Raw genomic sequence first — 14,427 nt, 5'->3', positions numbered from 1 at the left:
ATTTTAGCCTTATTTCAGAGCTTTACTCAGACTGCAGACACTCCTCACTCTGACTATCAGATAGTCAAATGAAATTAATGATCCAAACTGATGACCGCACTGTTCTCCGTGCAGAGAAGGAAAGGCACAGAGGGAACCATCCTCCATCAGAGCGAGACGCCGCTCTCTCTGACACGAAGCCTCGAAACTGAACCGAAAGATCCTGAGCTCTCCTCCAACAACCAAACGACTCATCCACTCCTGTTAGGATCAGTTTCCCCACCAGCCTCTGGCAGTGTGTGTGTGTGTGTGTGTGTGTGTGTGTGTGTGTGTGAGGGAATAATGGGGCTAATCTAAGCTAAGGTCCCTGCTACGCTTGTCGAGCAGGTTAAGTCCAGAGTGGATGGAGTGGAAAAGGAAACGAGCAGCACGAGAGGCCCAGCGACCACGAGGGAATCAACATGCATCAGCAAATCCACAAAATTCACTGATTTAACCATTTTGATTGACCTGTTACAGCCGAACACAGTCAAAGTGTTTTATGCGTCTTAGTCCAGCTTTACAAAATCATTCCTACCAGAGCTGCTCTGGCAGCACAGGGTGGCCCTTATCAACAGCACCCGGAGCCCAACGAGCTCCACAACACAGGTTTATACGAAAGCAGCCAAAGACCCCAGATCAGCATCCACGGCTAACATCACGTACACTGAAGTAGTGTAGGGTAGTAAATCCTGCTCAGCAGTCCATCTACAACAGATCACAAACATTATGCTGATGCCGGGAACGGGCTTGGTTTGCTGTGCTAGAATAAAGTGTAATTGCACATCCACTACAGCAGGTGGCAGGGTTTTTTGCACCGAGCGTGCGCACACACAGCACAGAGCAGGAGACACAAAGTGCAGCAAACAAACCCTCAAGAAAAATATTTAACAGTGACGAAAAGACAGGCGGAGATGACGGGACAATCAAAAGTCTCAGAAAGCTAAGACGAGGAAATGTGGCGGTGCGTCTGTAGCGCTCGGCTTCACTCTGACTCGGTTAAAGTGTTTTATATGTTTGAGGAGGCCCGAGTGAGTTTTTGAGGACCTGCATTTATTGAGTTTCTTTCATTTTATTATTCAGAAGCAGATGGTTCAAGTCAGTCAAATGTTTTTAGTTTGAATAAGGTTTTATTTTCTTAAATTTCAGACAAATTTTCAGACAAAAAAATGTTAAAGATATTCTTTGATTGAAGTTGATCTACGTTTCTTTTGTTTTCTTTAATGTTAATAAGGATACAATATCATGCAGAGATGTGCTTAAAATATAACAGACAAATGAGACTACTTATAGGGAGAGTGGGGTCGTAACAGGAAATAACTGAGACGCCACGCTCAAATGAGAGGACACTGCAAAGACTGTATATAAAAGATGGAATTAGCCACCATGTTGTCACCCATTTGCTTCTGGCGTGAACGTTGGTGCTTGTTTATAACTATTAGCTAACGCTAGCTAGCTTAGCTATGTGAACCTCACACAGACAGCTGCTAATTATTCCTCAGAAACATCCAAATAAAATTCTAGAATTTCACTGAAAACTGGAGCTCCGCCTCCTTGGACCATCTGTCAGTACAGTAACCACACAGCTGCCGTGTTATTGGTCAGATGATGTTATTAAAAACGCTCCAACAGCACGAACACGGTGCAGAGGTCCCGCTGAGGTGCAGCGTAGCAGAGAGCTAGCAGCTACAGCCTTCGACTCTGCACTTTCCTCTGTGCTCTAGGCTCCGCCCCCACTGTTACTTTCTCTCAGCTCTGCTTTTTAACAGAGCAGTATCTGTTACAGTCTGCTCTCATGTTCTTATTTAGTAAAAGTCTCATATTTCTATCAGCAGTAACAGAAAAAAACAAACTTTTTTGACCAGCAACACCGACTTTTAAAACTTGATTCTCCTCTGAGTCGGTCTGAACTCGAGAGGTGCAGCTTTGCGTCTGACTTCTGCTTGTCCTTTCAGGCTTTTAAAGCAGCTCAGCAGGGGGTGTTTGTTTTGTTCATAAGGACAGCCCTCAGCCTTTCTGGCAGCAGCACAGCAGACCCTGATGTAGGGGTTTCTTTGGTTGGCTCTAATAATCACAAACACTGAATGAATCAGCTTCTGCGATGGAGGCTGACCTCACTCTGATCTGAATGTGAAACACTCAGCAGGAGGGAGACCGCTTGTTTAACTCATCATTTCTTAGCGTTGCACAATGAACCACACAAAGATGATGGAATGGAAACCAACCCGAGCTCCTGGGGTTAAAACAAAACAATGTTTTAACACGTGAACCTGGAAATCTGTCGTCTTTCCTCTGCACGTTTGTCCTCAAACCTCTGCAACGCCACAAAAACAGGCCGCTGGTGTTCGAGGTCACGGCAGGAAAAGAGAGAGCCATCACTTCCTTTTTCTCTTACTTCAGCGCCTTGTTGAGTGCACGCTTATCCAATTGTTTGCAAAGCCTGCTTTAGCACCGAATGTGCTCCAACTGTTCTTTAACCTCCAGGTTAGTGAAGGAAAAGCTCGTCTGTTGTGATTTTAGGTGCAGGTTCTCTCACCGCCTACATGACTTTTCCTGTTTTCTGTCACGCCTCCTGTTCACGTTGAGTCGGTGTTCAAGAGCGAGGAATCCCTCTGAGCCAAAAACTCTTTTTCCTACTCTTGGATCTATATGATGTCATCAAGAGGGGACATCCCTAATATGGTCGTTTCAGGCATCCATGCTGAGCATTTCACAGCTCAGAATGAGTCACGGTTCATTTTAAACTGTGACTCATGCAAAGCTGCTCAGGAATAAAAATAGGTTTTTCCTCCGTTCTTTGTGGTTTTTCACCTTAATGAGCCTCAGTCTGAGCGTCCACAAGAAGCCGATGATCAACCTCAGAGTGGGCGGTGCAAGCCGCAGCTCGCCGCACTAGCAGCTGTTGGTGACTAACAGTCGGCTCCATTGTTTACAGCTGATCGTTCAATTCAAGTTCAGGAACTAAACTATCATGCAGGCTGCTGATTGGACTGTGAGCGCGCACACACACACTGAAGTGAGGAGCTCTGACCTGCAGAGTGCTGCAGAGGAGCTCAGTGCAGGACGCTGCAGTCGGTTAATATTTGTGCTCTGTGAGGGACGACTGTGCTTCACTGGACCATGAAGAACATGAAGGAAGCTCACAGCAGCGTTTCATAACAGCCCTGTGGAGGAACTGCACTGAAATCACTGTTCAGCAACACGAGGGGCTCAGAAACTGTTTCTAACCTGATACTCTGATTACTTTGATCTCCAGTTCTGTGAGTAATCAATTACTTCTGAAAAGGAAACATTAAACGAACCTGTACGCTACAGGACAATGACCAACAACAGGTGAGGTGTCAGAGGCACGGGTGTACTGCTGACCTGTAGGTCAGAGTGACTGCAACACACACACACACACACACACACACACACCAAGTAGCTGGATGCAAGTTTCACAAAAGCTTGCATGTGATTATTTTCACCCTACCAAGCAGCAGGATCCATAGCTAATGGTAGCTAGCTTTTTGCATCCAGAGATATCTGCTGATTAGTGCTCTCTAACTCTGTTACTACAGTAACCTCACAGCAGCCATGTTATTGGTCACATGACGTCATTAAAATGCTCCAAAAGGCTCTAACAGCACAAACAGTCCAGTTCAGGCACAATTAGCTTTAAAGCTTAGCAGGCAGCTAGCAGCTACAGCCACCTGTGTCACCATCTACCTGTCAGTCAGAGAAGCCACGCCCCTAATAACGTAAACTTCCTATGACACCAAACAGTTTGTGTATCGGGCTGCAAACGTGTCTATTTCTGCTGGAAATGTTTAACATGGGGGACTGACTCACTGCTGCCTCTGCTGGGCGTCAGAGGAACTGCAGGTTTGGAGCTCAAAGCAAAAATTCAGTCCAAATATTCTGCAGAACTAAGTGAAACTAAACGATTCAGAGGCCTAAATGCAGATCAGGGTTGTGACAGGTGTGCACCGGGGTTTTGTTCTCACTGTCACACAGCTAAATAATTCAGGCTGTAACTGGACAGAGTATGACATAATCTGAGTTTCCAAGAAAAAAGAAAGATCGTAGGGCGGAGCCAGACGGAAATCTGTCTGAAAACGAGGGGAGGGCAGACACATTCAGGGCCAGAGCCAATGAAACATGAGCTCCCAGATTTGTCTGGTTTCCAGGCTGATGTTACGTCTCAGGCTGCTTAGACTACCTGATACCTGAGCGGTTTCACATTACAGTCCGATACCTAAACCGCCCGAGCTCACTGAGCAGAGACACCCTTCAGCTCATTTTTGCAGATCGCATCCTCGAGGTCATTCGCTCAGCGGGTACCCACGGCGCCCTCGTGGCAGCAAATCCACAGCTTCGCCTTCATACTCGGCCCTCCCTTCATCCCAACAGGTGAAACGACAGCAAGGGATTTATCTACTAATGATTCAAAAACAACAAAATCCAATCGAGCCATCTGCAGGATTTATTCGAAACTGAAACCATCTGATGTGCAGGAACGACTGCGGCTCTGCTCTCATTTCACCGGCACCGAGCCAATCAGAGAGCTCGTTAACAGGCAGCAGGCTCACCTTTCCTTCATAGCAACACTTGGCAGCATCACACTCACTGCATCACCTTACAGCACAGAGCTGCCATCACTGCAGACAGACACACACACACACACACACACACACACACACACACACACACACACACACGCCTGCATGAAGGACACTCACGGTACAGTGAACGTGGTTACCATAGAAATAAAGAGAGTGCTTAGTCATTCTGAGAAGACGAGCTCGACTGCGTGTGAGGTGCTGTCTAAACACTGCAGGCACTGCAGAGGTGTGTGTGTGTTCAGATGACATAACAGTCACTATATTTCCCTGCATTAACCAGCTGAAGCACAGTAAGAAGAACAGTCTCTCAGGGGAAACAGCATGAGGATGACTTCTCATCAGCCTGACACTTAATGGACAGCGAGGGTGAGAGAGAGCGCTGCGAGCTGATTGGATGGCAGTCTAATGACGGCTGGTCCAGAGGTCACACAGCAGCGTGTGGATGGAGCCGTTATGTAACCAGCTAGCTGGCCTTCGGGGCGGGCTCACTGATCAATACCTGCGCAGCTGATGGGGTCGGCGTGGAAACGCTGCCTCATTACCGCAGTGACACAAACGGTTCCACGTGGACACCTGTGCTAACGAACGAGCACCTACATCTGCAGGCCCGTTCTTCCTGTCGCCGTTTTCATTTCAGTCCATTACATTTTTGTTAGAAGTCCAGTGACGGATTGTTCTGGAAATAGAGCTGCAGAGCTTCCCATCGGTAAAAATACAGACCCAGATCACATGACGTGTCCATACATGGTCAGAAATGCCCACACATGATGTGGGTTTTTTTCCACTGCATGAACCAAATGTTCCTGAAGCTGACGGCACCCACAGGAGGGCTCAAACTCCTCTGTGGCTGATCTTAGAGAATCTCCCCGATTTTTCCACATTTCAAGCTTCTCCAGACATCATTAATATTTAAAACCGCTGCTACGAGGCCTCGCTCTGACACGCAGATGTGGCGCTGCGTTCTGAAGCGGACCCAGCGTCCTCTGGGAACCACGAAGCCTCGGCTCCTCTCAGCAGGCGTAATAACCCAACCTATCAGAGGCAACGCCTGTTACACTGAGAGGCATCACATGACTCCTGTGAGGCTTCCAACTGTCATATCATGAAAACTTTTATTCGATCGATCGATTGATCTCCCACGTGTGGGACGGATAGAGGTTTTGTGGTTATACATCAATACAACTGTTATATCGCAGATTATAATAACATGTAGGCATTACGTCCATATTAACTACATAAATTGCAAAAAAAAAAAAAAAAAAAAACTACAAAAAAACTGAACTTTTTTCAACACATTTCTAGTTATAGAAAGTTCAAGACTGTAAATGCAAAAAAGTTGCACAAAATCATGTCTTCATAGTTTCATTTTTGAGATAGACCAATGTTTATAAACAATTTGCAAACAAACAGCATCACAATAAACCATTTCCAGCAGTTTCAGTTCTGAGCGTCTCAGAAACCGTACAGGAGAGCATGAAGTCCAACACGACTTTCACAAACACCAGGGAACCTTTGAAAGGCCTGCAGGATAAAAACTACGTGTCCCATGAAAAATGACGTCACTTCCAGGACATGAAATAGTTCGCGCTGACGTTTATTCCAGCGCAGGAAGTGCTATGAACAGCTGATCGGATCAGCAAAGCCATATGTGGAAGGAAACCGCGACCTGGACAAGCTGGATGCATGCTATGGAAGCACAAAGATTATTGTGCTAGCTGATGTTCAGAACGCTCAGAGGGGCCTTAAAGGGTTAAAACCATATAATGATTAATGTAACTGCAGGTGTCGGCCTCACGTTTACCTGTACAGGTAAGAACCAATGCAAACACTCGTCTCGAAGCTTCCCCCAACGAGCCAATCAGCTCAGCCGGAGAACAGAAGAACCAATCATGCTCGCCGGTCCGTTATCACCATAGAGACACAGGTAAGTGCACTATTGTTGCCATGATGTGAATTAACATGTTTGTTTAGTGCTCTGGTGGGAGGAGCCAAAGCAGTTTGTTGTTTTGATGCTGTGCATGCAGTGAAGGATAACTTACAGCAAAACGCTTCAGCAGTTTAAATAATTTGAGTTTTTCTTTAAAGGAAATCTAATCAGGTTAGACTGGAGACGAGCTGTGCGGTTTAAATGTCCCGGTCACCATGGAGACGAAAGTTACGGCTCCATCCGCGTTCGTTAAGGCGGTCATCAGGAATATCGGCCTGGACTGGCTCCGAGGTGGCTGCAGAGTTGTGAGTCTGTGCTGCAGCTGTGTGTACATTTGTACAGGATTCAGTTACATGAACGATCCTCTGAAAGCATCTGGAAACCATCACAGACGCCAAAGGAAGGACTGCACGCCATCACCTCCGTGTCTCCACAGTCGGCCGTTACTTATCCATGTGCAGCAGCTCCACTTTACATAAGAGCGGACGCTGCAGCAGGAAGTTTAAATACCATCATCAGACTCATTACAGCACGAGAAGTGTTTCGTCGGCTTATTTACTCTGAAGTTAACAGTTTACAGCTAATGAAGCCGGCTGCAAAAGATTAACTGTGACACAAGTTAATGTTACATGATCCATTTGTTTTGCACCAGCCAACAATTCAAAGTGCGCACACACTGCTCGTGCTCCAAGACCTAATGCCCCACACACACACACACACACACACACACACACACACACACACTGTTGCCGCAGCTTTAACTTACTCTTCTCCTTCTCAGCCTGCAGTGCTGCAAAAACACATCCAGCATAAAAACAGAAGATTGGTGGGAGCTCCTTCAGCTCCTTCAGCTCGTTCGCTTCACACTGTCCTCAAACACACACACCACCCTCCTCCTCCTCACACACTCGTCCTGCTGCACAGTACATTCATGCGTTGTGTATTATCCCGTCACCGCTGTGTGTGTGAGCGAACGGGGAAGGCTACGCAGGCTGTGACGGTGGTCGAGAGGGGGAGGGAGGAGACTGAGGGAGGGAGAGAGGGAGGGATACACCTCCCTTTTTGGTTCTGGAGCAGAGGCACGCTGCTCAGTGCTGCAGTAACAAGAAACAGTGCACGTGTGCGAGGCAGACACACACGCGCACAGACGCACACACACACACACACCTTCCCCAAGGTCTGGTGTGGGAGGGAAAGTCAGTCCCATGTTTACAGAGAAGTTGCGTGAGTGTGTCTGCCAGGTAACCCAACCCCGGTCAGGTCCAGCCTCCACCCTGAAACACACGGGAGGGTCCAGTGCTGACCCCTCCAGCTTGGTTGGCTGTTGCTAAGCAGCACTGGGCCCCCTCCTTGTTATTGGTTACAGGAGTTAGGTGTTTTTTTGGAGGGGAGGACGGAGAGGAAGGTTTGGGACTGCTGGAGGAAAAAGGCCAGTGAGAGTAATGGAAAAGTATCCTGTGTAATCTGATGTAGAGGAGGGGGAGGGGGGGGAGGACGGGCCAATGGGAGAGCAGATCTAAGTGATTATTTAAATTAGTCATGCACGTCCTGCCAATTGATCCGAGCGCAGGGCTGCTATTGGTGGGCATTCGTCTTATTAACAGAACTCTGCAGATGACACACACACACACACACACACACACACACACACACACACACACACAGGTAAAGCTACCTGGCTTAGTCATGAAGCTGCATCCACAGACAGCATGTGAGCAGCGTCACACTACTTTCACTAGCAGCTATTTATGGCTGATAACAGTAAAATAAGGCATGTCACAATCACCAACCAGTGAACGATTTACAAAGAACATCATTCTTACAACATTACAAACATGATCTGACTATGAGAGCGTCAACAGGAAGCTCCAAGGAGAAGCAGCACCAGCACTGATAGTTACTGGTGTCAGCCTCCATCAGCTCTGTTTGGGTGGGGGCAGCAGAGACAATCGAAACTCCAGCAGGTGAAGAGTTTTTATTACAACCCGCAGGAAGGTTCTGGGTGACTCTCAGTTATCGGTCTGCTGGACACAGATGATCGTTCGGTTTCACGAGGCCGTAGCGCCCGGCTGGACTGTGGCAGCGTCACTTCATATTTCAGAAATGCCAACAAAGTTCAAGTGCAAAGTTTTATCACATCTCAAAAAACCAAAAACATCCAAACGTTCAAACACGCGTTAAGACTGCACTGCATGATCCAGCAGACGCCAGCGCCGAGAGCCTGCAGCAACAAAACATCCAACATGGCTGACTGACCAATCAGCTGACCCAGTAAAGCCAATAAAACCACTTAATTTCACCAACCCTGTCCTCGCCGACCACGTCTGTGCTGCAAGCGTCAGCTTCTCAAAGCTGGAGTCATAATTTGGGCGTGACAGGATGTTACGCGTCTGTTTCTCACAAACTTCACATTCTAACGGTTTTTCAGCGAGTTCTTATAATATTTGAGTCACGTGCACAGTCCTCTCACAAACCCCGAAACTTCGAGCAGCCTCCTGCACCCAAAACTACGTGACACAGTTTATCCACAAATTATTGAAGCACAAACAGTTTGGTTGTTCAGAGGAAAACTAATGACCAACAGTAATCTGATTACCTTTAGATCTCACCGTGCCGTGTGACAGCGACTCACAGCATGGAAAACATCTCAGAGGACAAACACAGACGAAGGCGACAGAAGAACACGAGCGTGTGTTAAAGCGTGGGCGTGTCCACAGAACGATCAACACGTTTCTGCACGTGTGTCAATTTTGTACATGTACGAGCCACGACTGAAGCTTCCAGGCAGAGAGCACGATCCTCTTCTGTGGCACATTTTCACATCCTGCCACTTCGAAACAGCGAGAGCCCAGATAGCACAAGCTCGCAGGTCCCAGAACGACGAGTGGCTGCGACTGAAATTGGCTTTCTAATCATCTCCTGCCGGCCTGACGCAGGAAGGAAAATGTTTGCTGATAAACCGGCAGCTCCGACTCCCCACAGCAGCTCGTCTCTCAGGTGGACCGCGCCTGCCGCCGTCCTTCAAGCTGCCACAAACTTATAGTCGTGTAAGTGTGTATTTATATCTTTGTGGGGACCAAGAATTGGACATTTACTATACTTGTGGGGACCAGTGTTGGTCAAGTTACTTGAAAAAAGTAATCAGTAACTAATTACTGATTACTTCCCCCAAAAGTAATCCCATTACTTTACTGATTACTTATTTTCAAAAGTAATTAATTACTTAGTTACTTAGTTACTTTTTAAAAACACGATTTACAGCCTGAAGAGGTGATAAAGCGATAGATCTTTCAGCCCAATTCTACTTTTTCTACATAATCATCATACAAAATGTAATCAAATGGAAAAGTCTCTTTTTAAAACTTGTTTTATTAGTTTTAATCTTTTAACTTTATGCATCAAGCAAAGATTTAATTATCTGCAACATTCACTGACTGGAAGAAATTAGTTTAACATTTAAACCTATTTTCTGCACATTCCAGCACATAAAATAAAATATTTTGTGTGTTTACACTCAGTCTTTCAAATAGATGCAAGTAAAACACAGCAGAAAATAAATAAAGTCAAAGACTCAGCGGTCCTGTTGCTCTATTTTCACCTGTAAAGCAGGAGTGGGGTAGGCGGAGGTTTACCCTGGTGCAGGTGTGCCGCGGTCAGTGGAAGAATCCGCGAGTTTCTCTGTGAGTTTCCCATTACGTCGTAGCTACTCGGTGCTTGTTTGGAAGTTTAGGGGTTTTTTCGCTGTAAAAAGAAGTTTTCTTCCCACGCACAGCGGACACTAATGTTTTTGTCACTTTTTATGGAATCAAACTCAAAGTAAGGTCAGTACTTCCACGCTTTAAACGCTGCACGCTCATACTCTCTCTGCACTCGATATATGATTCACTGTTGATCTGCACACAGCTGTTGTCACCAACGTCGCACTCGCTTACGTCACTGTCATGAGACATTCTCGCAAAAAAAATCACGGTTTTAGTAACGCAGTAACGCAGCGTTCCTACGGGAAAGTAACGGTAATCTAATTACCGTTTTTGCAATAGTAATCCCTTACTTTACTCGTTACCTGAAAAAAGTAATCAGATTACAGTAACGCGTTACTGTAATCTGATTACTTTTTTACAAGTAATGCGTTACTGCCCACCTCTGGTGGGGACTGGCAGCCCTTATGGGGACCAAAATCCTGGTTCCCATGAGTCTGAAGGCAATTTGGAGACTCAGAATGTGGTTTTAGTGAGAGGTTATGTCAGCTCGATGTCCCCACAAGATATGAATACCCGACGTGTGTGTGTGTGTGTGTGCGTGCGCGCGTGCGCACGCGCGCGCGCACACATATAGGAAAACAACAGGAACAGGGAAAACCTTTAACTCCAGGACTGCACCGATCAACAACCTCACAGGATTTTAAATTTGTGCCATCGTGAACTTTAACCTGAGGGTTGGACACTCTGACATCTCGTTTCTGAAGAATGACGGACTTCAGATTATTTTGAAACTACCTTAAAACGCCCCGACTGATGAGCAGCAGCAGCGTTTGTTTCTCTGAGGTCTTTGCTGATGTTTCCTCCCTCGCACCACGTCCTCGCACACCTGAACACTCCGACGTCTGCTTTCACAGGCGTGCTCAGCCTGATGACCAGCAGCAGCTCCTGGCTCAGCTTCTCGCTGTGTGGCCTCAGGATTCCCGCACTCAGATTTTTATTAAACAATAACTCAGTTTAATGTGTCGGACTTTGATTTATCTGAGGTTGGTTTATTTCTGTCGTGTCCAAATATGTAAACCCTGCAAATTTAAAGAGCTGCTTCTGTCGTCTCACCGCGATGCAGCGTGTAACAACACCGCAGTCACCTGATCCACCGCCATCAACACGATCACTTTCAGAATCCCCGCTGCCAGCTCGACAGAGGATTCGCCACCTTTGACCACTCCCACTCAAGTTTCACACATTTACTCATGAAATCCACTTCAAACTAGAGCTGGGCGATATGAGATTTTTTCATATCACGATATGTTTTTTTCATTTCAGGCGATAACGATATCTATCACGATATAAGCCAAATAACTATATTTGTAAGATTTAAATGTGCCGTTGCTCACAAGTAAAATGTGAAATAATCAGCAGCTTGTTTTTATTTAAATATTTATTTCCCATAATAAGTTCAACAGGGTAGATGTACTTAAGGAACATGAGACTTTTTCAGATAAATAAAGGCAAATATTGCAAACTACACAAAAGGCAGCCGCTAAAGCGTTTAAGTTTCAAAATAGAACAAACGAAACAGACTAAATTGTCAATTCCACTTAGAAACAAAATATTAATTCTAAAAATAAATCTTAGTTTGTTTTACAGAAGAACAGACAAAACTGACTAACTTTTGTCAATATCAAATAAACTGAGAACTAAAAGGAAATTCTCAATCTCTCCTTGTTGTATAGCTGAGCTTTTCAAACAGTTTTAACAGTTACTTTAGTCTGACAAAAGCCGAATGACGAATTAGCGCTTCCAGTCAGAGACTGAGGCTACGTCCACACGTACACGGGTATTTTTGAAAACGGAGATTTTCCGTTTTCGTTTTAAAAAATAATCCCGTCCACACATAAAGGCAGAAATGAAGGAAAACGCTGCTATGAACATGCCAAAGCAGCAGGTGGCGCTAGATTCCTAACCGTGCAGAAATGTTGGCCAATCAGAAGTCTAGAAGCCTCGGTGGGAAAAAGTAAACAAAGCTGCGGCATAGAAGCAGAACCGAGTCGTATGTGTGGAGGGACAGTAACTGTGTGTGTATGTAAGCATTTAAACACTGCAGAGAGTAGAATTAACAGTAACAGTCTTGTAGAAATTCATTTCGGCTGTGATTGGTTTGGCTCTGCGCTACTTAATTTGGATTGGCTGATTTTTTTTATTTTTTTATTTTGAGGACAAGAGCAGCGAGGTCTATCGCGATAGCTTAATTTCTCTATCGAGTAAAAGTTATATCGCGATACATATCGTTATATCGCCCAGCTCTACTTCAAACTTAATAATTTTAAGTTTGGGAAACTGCAGACTTTCCTCCGATTGAGAGCTGTGTGGTCCATCAATTCATTCACAGAGACCGAGCCCTGCAAAGCTCGGGGAGCCGAGTCTCCCACGAGACAGCAGATCCACTTTTGTCCGACCGACTGTAAACGCTCATTGTGGTTGAATTAGAAGTCAAACCGTCACTTACAGGTTTAGGTCGGCTTCAAAGATGTTTGTGTTGTTAATCTGCTCGTGGACAAAAGCGTCATCAGTCAGAGTGACTGTGTTAATCTCAGCGACAAGTCCGGGCAGAGGACAGCTCTCAGTCTCCCACCACAAGAATGCCGAACGCGAGGAGTGGCGGGATTAGAGCTGCAGACGCCCGGCAGCTCCACTGCTAACAGAAACACACATGTGCACGCAACAAAAACAGCTGCACGCACATTTAAACCTGTTGCTGCCTCACAAATGATCCAAAGCCAGCATCCAGCACATCTGAGAGCTGCAAAGTGTCCACACACACGCACACACACACTCATGAAGCTTCAGATTCATGAGTATAATTAGAATAAAAATAGAGTTAGAGTAAAGTTTGGAGTCCCATCTACTGATATTATTTTGCGTTAGCTTTGCACTAAAGTAGAAACGTCCTCCAAAGAGCTACTTTTACTTTCTGAGTAGATTCCAGAGCCTGTACTTTTCCACTTTTACTCGAGTAAAGAAGTTGAATCAGTACCTCAACTTTTACTGGAGGATTGTTAACAGTAGTATTTGTACTTCTGCTTAAGTACAGAATGTCGGTACGTTTGCCACCTCAGGGTAGTCCTTCAAAAACCCAACAAAGCTCCGGTCCACCAGAAACGGGACAGAAACCCATCAAAGATGACAAACAGCAGAAAAAGTTCGGCCGTGTTTGCAACGATCACTTCTCATTGTGTTTGACATTTGGCTTCACTTCAGCTCTTTTATGTCAGACGTTCAAAGCTGCTCTAGAAGAAAAATCTGGAGCTCGGCTGAAGCAGAACACGAAGTTAAATTAGGATTGGACAGATTTGCTGTGAGGGTCAAAGGGAAAGTTTGACCCCTGCTGTCACGTCTCACTGTTCATTACTTCCACTGCTCAGAACAATCAAACACAATCAGACTGCGTGCGCTGTGTTACCAGTCAAACCTACTGTCAGCAATTAAAGTCATCAAAATGAACACTGTTCCTGGATTTTTTATTATTTTCCCAACTTTTTAACTTTATTGCTGATATGATTGTCCTGATTTCCTACAGTGCTCCCTGATGGCTGCCTGCTGTGCCAAACCATTAAAAAAAACATAAGATATTCTCCTGTTTGAGACCCAGTTTGTCCTGGGCATCGTTTACATCCACCAAACATACAGTTTACCCATAAACACACGCATCAGCCTTTACAGGTGAGCAAGGAGCTCAGGTAGAGCCTGTCTCACAGCGACCTATCACGTATGACACCGAGCCATCACACAGTGAGGTTGGGACTAGGGCTGGGCCATATTATACCGTTCACGGTAATACCGGTATAATAGGAATATGAAATATCGCGATAGAATATAAGTAAAACGCGCATGCGCAGCGCCTTTGTTTTCATACGCACATGGCCGATTGTTGAGTGAAACAGATGAACCAGAATTGGTTTGTAAAAATGGTGCAACTTCCGTGATGTGGAACTGGTTTGGTGTTTGTCCGTCAGATACATGACAACGCACATTTTTTGCAGAACATGCAAGCGGCCGTCGTTATTGTCATATTTGTCGGACTAAGATGCTCTTAAATCTGGGAGCAATCTGGGTCCTAAACTCCGTATACATCAGGTCAAACGAACACTGCAGCATCACTTAGAGTTAAAAACTGTCT

General features: G+C 45.6%; 1 protein-coding gene and 1 long non-coding RNA gene across 7 annotated transcripts in view; one reads left to right on the top strand and one right to left on the bottom strand.

Annotated features, from left to right (window-relative positions):
- LOC101470539 (uncharacterized) overlaps nt 1–14,427 on the bottom strand; it is a 57,784-nt gene that overhangs the window by 35,397 nt on the left and 7,960 nt on the right. The window contains exon 1 of one of the 6 annotated variants that reach the window (XM_014411959.4): nt 9,146–9,243. The exons of 4 other annotated variants lie outside the window; for them this stretch is intronic. The gene's annotated coding sequence lies outside the window, so the exon portion shown is untranslated. Of the gene's footprint in view, nt 1–7,315; nt 7,518–9,145; nt 9,244–14,427 lie in introns of those variants that run through there. One more of the 6 variants, XM_014411958.4, reaches the window with a different exon arrangement.
- On the top strand, nt 9,211–11,264 carry LOC143419115 (uncharacterized). Its single transcript, XR_013099092.1, has 2 exons — nt 9,211–9,596; nt 10,885–11,264. It is a non-coding gene; the product is annotated as an uncharacterized LOC143419115 (long non-coding RNA).

This window comes from Maylandia zebra, linkage group LG6 (assembly GCF_041146795.1).
Source record: "Maylandia zebra isolate NMK-2024a linkage group LG6, Mzebra_GT3a, whole genome shotgun sequence".
In the NCBI taxonomy this organism is placed as follows: Eukaryota; Metazoa; Chordata; class Actinopteri; order Cichliformes; family Cichlidae; genus Maylandia; species Maylandia zebra.
The sequence above is the reverse complement of the archived record's forward strand: the minus strand, read 5'-3'. Positions and strand labels throughout refer to the sequence as shown.